Raw genomic sequence first — 5,851 nt, forward strand, 5'->3', positions numbered from 1 at the left:
TAATCCAGAGTTTTGAGAAGATTGGAGAAACTTGATTTTTCGCCCGAAAACGAAAAAAAACGTAAGGGGTAACACTGTCGTTTTTTTTTCGGGTCGAAATTTTGAGTTTCCATATCTCAGCTCTGGAAGGGTCTAGAGCCTCCATTTTTGCGCTCAGGTCAAAGTCTCGCGGCCCTCTATCATAATCCAGAGTTTTGAGAAGATTGGAGAAACTTGATTTTTCGCCCGAAAACGAAAAAAAACGTAAGGGGTAACACTGTCCTTTTTTTTTCGGGTCGAAATTTTGAGTTTCCATATCTCAGCTCTGGAAGGGTCTAGAGCCTCCATTTTTGCGCTCAGGTCAAAGTCTCGCGGCCCTCTATCATAATCCAGAGTTTTGAGAAGATTGGAGAAACTTGATTTTTCGCCCGAAAACGAAAAAAAACGTAAGGGGTAACACTGTCGTTTTTTTTTCGGGCCGAAATTTTGAGTTTCCATATCTCAGCTCTGGAAGGGTCTAGAGCCTCCATTTTTGCGCTCAGGTCAAAGTCTCGCGGCCCTCTATCATAATCCAGAGATTGGAGAAGATTGGAGAAACTTGATTTTTCGCCCCAAAACGAAAAAAAACGTAAGGGGTAACACTGTCGTTTTTTTTTCGGGTCGAAATTTTGAGTTTCCATATCTCAGCTCTGGAAGGGTCTAGAGCCTCCATTTTTTTTCTCAGGTCAAAGTCTCGCGGCCCTCTATCATAATCCAGAGTTTTGAGAAGATTGGAGAAACTTGATTTTTCGCCCCAAAACGAAAAAAAACGTAAGGGGTAACACTGTCGTTTTTTTTTCGGGTCGAAATTTTGAGTTTCCATATCTCAGCTCTGGAAGGGTCTAGAGCCTCCATTTTTGCACTCAGGTCAAAGTCTCGCGGCCCTCTATCATAATCCAGAGTTTTGAGAAGATTGGAGAAACTTGATTTTTCGCCCGAAAACGAAAAAAAACGTAAGGGGTAACACTGTCGTTTTTTTTTTGGGTCGAAATTTTGAGTTTCCATATCTCAGCTCTGGAAGGGTCTAGAGCCTCCATTTTTGCGCTCAGGTCAAAGTCTCGCGGCCCTCTATCATAATCCAGAATATTGAGAAGATTGGAGAAACTTGATTTTTCGCCCGAAAACGAAAAAAAACGTAAGGGGTAACACTGTCGTTTTTTTTTCGGGTCGAAATTTTGAGTTTCCATATCTCAGCTCTGGAAGGGTCTATAGCCTCCATTTTTGCGCTCAGGTCAAAGTCTCGCGGCCCTCTATCATAACCCAGAGTTTTGAGAAGATTGGAGAAACTTGATTTTTCGCCCCAAAACGAAAAAAAACGTAAGGGGTAACACTGTCGTTTTTTTTTTCGGGTCGAAATTTTGAGTTTCCATATCTCAGCTCTGGAAGGGTCTAGAGCCTCCATTTTTGCGCTCAGGTCAAAGTCTCGCGGCCCTCTATCATAATCCAGAGTTTTGAGAAGATTGGAGAAACTTGATTTTTCGCCCGAAAACGAAAAAAAACGTAAGGGGTAACACTGTCGTTTTTTTTTCGGGTCGAAATTTTGAGTTTCGATATCTCAGCTCTGGAAGGGTCTAGAGCCTCCATTTTTGCGCTCAGGTCAAAGTCTCGCGGACCTCTATCATAATCCAGAGTTTTGAGAAGATTGGAGAAACTTGATTTTTCGCCCGAAAACGAAAAAAAACGTAAGGGGTAACAGTGTCGTTTTTTTTTTCGGGTCGAAATTTTGAGTTTCCATATCTCAGCTCTGGAAGGGTCTAGAGCCTCCATTTTTGCGCTCAGGTCAAAGTCTCGCGGCCCTCTATCATAATCCAGAGTTTTGAGAAGATTGGAGAAACTTGATTTTTCGCCCCAAAACGAAAAAAAACGTAAGGGGTAACACTGTCGTTTTTTTTTCGGGTCGAAATTTTGAGTTTCCATATCTCAGCTCTGGAAGGGTCTAGAGCCACCATTTTTGTTCTCAGGTCAAAGTCTCGCGGCCCTCTATCATAATCCAGAGTTTTGAGAAGATTGGAGAAACTTGATTTTTCGCCCCAAAACGAAAAAAAACGTAAGGGGTAACACTGTCGTTTTTTTTTCGGGTCGAAATTTTGAGTTTCCATATCTCAGCTCTGGAAGGGTCTAGAGCCTCCATTTTTGCGCTCAGGTCAAAGTCTCGCGGCCCTCTATCATAATCCAGAGTTTTGAGAAGATTGGAGAAACTTGATTTTTCACCCGAAAACGAAAAAAAACGTAAGGGGTAACACTGTCGTTTTTTTTTCGGGTCGAAATTTTGAGTTTCCATATCTCAGCTCTAGAAGGGTCTAGAGCCTCCATTTTTGCGCTCAGGTCAAAGTCTCGCGGCCCTCTATCATAATCCAGAATATTGAGAAGATTGGAGAAACTTGATTTTTCGCCCGAAAACGAAAAAAACGTAAGGGGTAACACTGTCGTTTTTTTTTCGGGTCGAAATTTTGAGTTTCCATATCTCAGCTCTGGAAGGGTCTAAAGCCTCCATTTTTGCGCTCAGGTCAAAGTCTCGCGGCCCTCTATCATAATCCAGAGTTTTGAGAAGATTGGAGAAACTTGATTTTTCGCCCGAAAACGAAAAAAACGTAAGGGGTAACACTGTCGTTTTTTTTTCGGGTCGAAATTTTGAGTTTCCATATCTCAGCTCTGGAAGGGTCTAGAGCCTCCATTTTTGCGCTCAGGTCAAAGTCTCGCGGCCCTCTATCATAATCCAGAGTTTTGAGAAGATTGGAGAAACTTGATTTTTCGCCCGAAAACGAAAAAAAACGTAAGGGGTAACACTGTCCTTTTTTTTTCGGGTCGAAATTTTGAGTTTCCATATCTCAGCTCTGGAAGGGTCTAGAGCCTCCATTTTTGCGCTCAGGTCAAAGTCTCGCGGCCCTCTATCATAATCCAGAGTTTTGAGAAGATTGGAGAAACTTGATTTTTCGCCCGAAAATGAAAAAAAACGTAAGGGGTAACACTGTCGTTTTTTTTTCGGGTCGAAATTTTGAGTTTCCATATCTCAGCTCTGGAAGGGTCTAGAGCCTCCATTTTTGCGCTCAGGTCAAAGTCTCGCGGCCCTCTATCATAATCCAGAGTTTTGAGAAGATTGGAGAAACTTGATTTTTCGCCCGAAAACGAAAAAAAACGTAAGGGGTAACACTGTCGTTTTTTTTTCGGGTCGAAATTTTGAGTTTCGATATCTCAGCTCTGGAAGGGTCTAGAGCCTCCATTTTTGCGCTCAGGTCAAAGTCTCGCGGCCCTCTATCAGAATCCAGAGTTTTGAGAAGATTGGAGAAACTTGATTTTTCGCCCCAAAAGGAAAAAAACGTAAGGGGTAACACTGTCGTTTTTTTTTCGGGTCGAAATTTTTAGTTTCCATATCTCAGCTCTGGAAGGGTCTAGAGCCTCCATTTTTGCGCTCAGGTCAAAGTCTCGCGGCCCTCTATCATAATCCAGAGTTTTGAGAAGATTGGAGAAACTTGATTTTTCGCCCGAAAACGAAAAAAAACGTAAGGGGTAACACTGTCCTTTTTTTTTCGGGTCGAAATTTTGAGTTTCCATATCTCAGCTCTGGAAGGGTCTAGAGCCTCCATTTTTGCGCTCAGGTCAAAGTCTCGCGGCCCTCTATCATAATCCAGAGTTTTGAGAAGATTGGAGAAACTTGATTTTTCGCCCCAAAAGGAAAAAAACGTAAGGGGTAACACTGTCGTTTTTTTTTCGGGTCGAAATTTTGAGTTTCGATATCTCAGCTCTGGAAGGGTCTAGAGCCTCCATTTTTGCGCTCAGGTCAAAGTCTTGCGGCCCTCTATCATAATCCAGAGTTTTGAGAAGATTGGAGAAACTTGATTTTTCGCCCGAAAACGAAAAAAAACGTAAGGGGTAACACTGTCGTTTTTTTTCGGGTCGAAATTTTGAGTTTCCATATCTCAGCTCTGGAAGGGTCTAGAGCCACCATTTTTGTTCTCAGGTCAAAGTCTCGCGGCCCTCTATCATAATCCAGAGTTTTGAGAAGATTGGAGAAACTTGATTTTTCGCCCCAAAACGAAAAAAAACGTAAGGGGTAACACTGTCGTTTTTTTTTCGGGTCGAAATTTTGAGTTTCCATATCTCAGCTCTGGAAGGGTCTAGAGCCTCCATTTTTGCGCTCAGGTCAAAGTCTCGCGGCCCTCTATCATAATCCAGAGTTTTGAGAAGATTGGAGAAACTTGATTTTTCACCCGAAAACGAAAAAAAACGTAAGGGGTAACACTGTCGTTTTTTTTTCGGGTCGAAATTTTGAGTTTCCATATCTCAGCTCTAGAAGGGTCTAGAGCCTCCATTTTTGCGCTCAGGTCAAAGTCTCGCGGCCCTCTATCATAATCCAGAATATTGAGAAGATTGGAGAAACTTGATTTTTCGCCCGAAAACGAAAAAAACGTAAGGGGTAACACTGTCGTTTTTTTTTCGGGTCGAAATTTTGAGTTTCGATATCTCAGCTCTGGAAGGGTCTAGAGCCTCCATTTTTGCGCTCAGGTCAAAGTCTCGCGGCCCTCTATCATAATCCAGAGTTTTGAGAAGATTGGAGAAACTTGATTTTTCGCCCGAAAATGAAAAAAAACGTAAGGGGTAACACTGTCCTTTTTTTTTCGGGTCGAAATTTTGAGTTTCCACATCTCAGCTCTGGAAGGGTCTAGAGCCTCCATTTTTGCGCTCAGGTCAAAGTCTCGCGGCCCTCTATCATAATCCAGAGTTTTGAGAAGATTGGAGAAACTTGATTTTTCGCCCGAAAATGAAAAAAAAACGTAAGGGGTAACACTGTCGTTTTTTTTTTCGGGTCGAAATTTTGAGTTTCCATATCTCAGCTCTGGAAGGGTCTAGAGCCTCCATTTTTGCGCTCAGGTCAAAGTCTCGCGGCCCTCTATCATAATCCAGAGTTTTGAGAAGATTGGAGAAACTTGATTTTTCGCCCGAAAACGAAAAAAAACGTAAGGGGTAACACTGTCGTTTTTTTTTCGGGTCGAAATTTTGAGTTTTGATATCTCAGCTCTGGAAGGGTCTAGAGCCTCCATTTTTGCGCTCAGGTCAAAGTCTCGCGGCCCTCTATCATAATCCAGAGTTTTGAGAAGATTGGAGAAACTTGATTTTTCGCCCGAAAACGAAAAAAAACGTAAGGGGTAACACTGTCGTTTTTTTTTTCGGGTCGAAATTTTTAGTTTCCATATCTCAGCTCTGGAAGGGTCTAGAGCCTCCATTTTTGCGCTCAGGTCAAAGTCTCGCGGCCCTCTATCATAATCCAGAGTTTTGAGAAGATTGGAGAAACTTGATTTTTCGCCCGAAAACGAAAAAAAACGTAAGGGGTAACACTGTCGTTTTTTTTTCGGGTCGAAATTTTGAGTTTCCATATCTCAGCTCTGGAAGGGTCTAGAGCCTCCATTTTTGCGCTCAGGTCAAAGTCTCGCGGCCCTCTATCATAATCCAGAGTTTTGAGAAGATTGGAGAAACTTGATTTTTCGCCCGAAAACGAAAAAAAACGTAAGGGGTAACACTGTCCTTTTTTTTTCGGGTCGAAATTTTGAGTTTCCATATCTCAGCTCTGGAAGGGTCTAGAGCCTCCATTTTTGCGCTCAGGTCAAAGTCTCGCGGCCCTCTATCATAATCCAGAGTTTTGAGAAGATTGGAGAAACTTGATTTTTCGCCCGAAAACGAAAAAAACGTAAGGGGTAACACTGTCGTTTTTTTTTCGGGTCGAAATTTTGAGTTTCCATATCTCAGCTCTGGAAGGGTCTAGAGCCTCCATTTTTGCGCTCAGGTCAAAGTCTCGCGGCCCTCTATCATAATCCAGAGTTTTGAGAAGATTGGAGAA

Source organism: Pimephales promelas, chromosome 14 (assembly GCF_988280905.1).
Source record: "Pimephales promelas chromosome 14, fPimPro1.hap1.1, whole genome shotgun sequence".
NCBI lineage: Eukaryota > Metazoa > Chordata > Actinopteri > Cypriniformes > Leuciscidae > Pimephales > Pimephales promelas.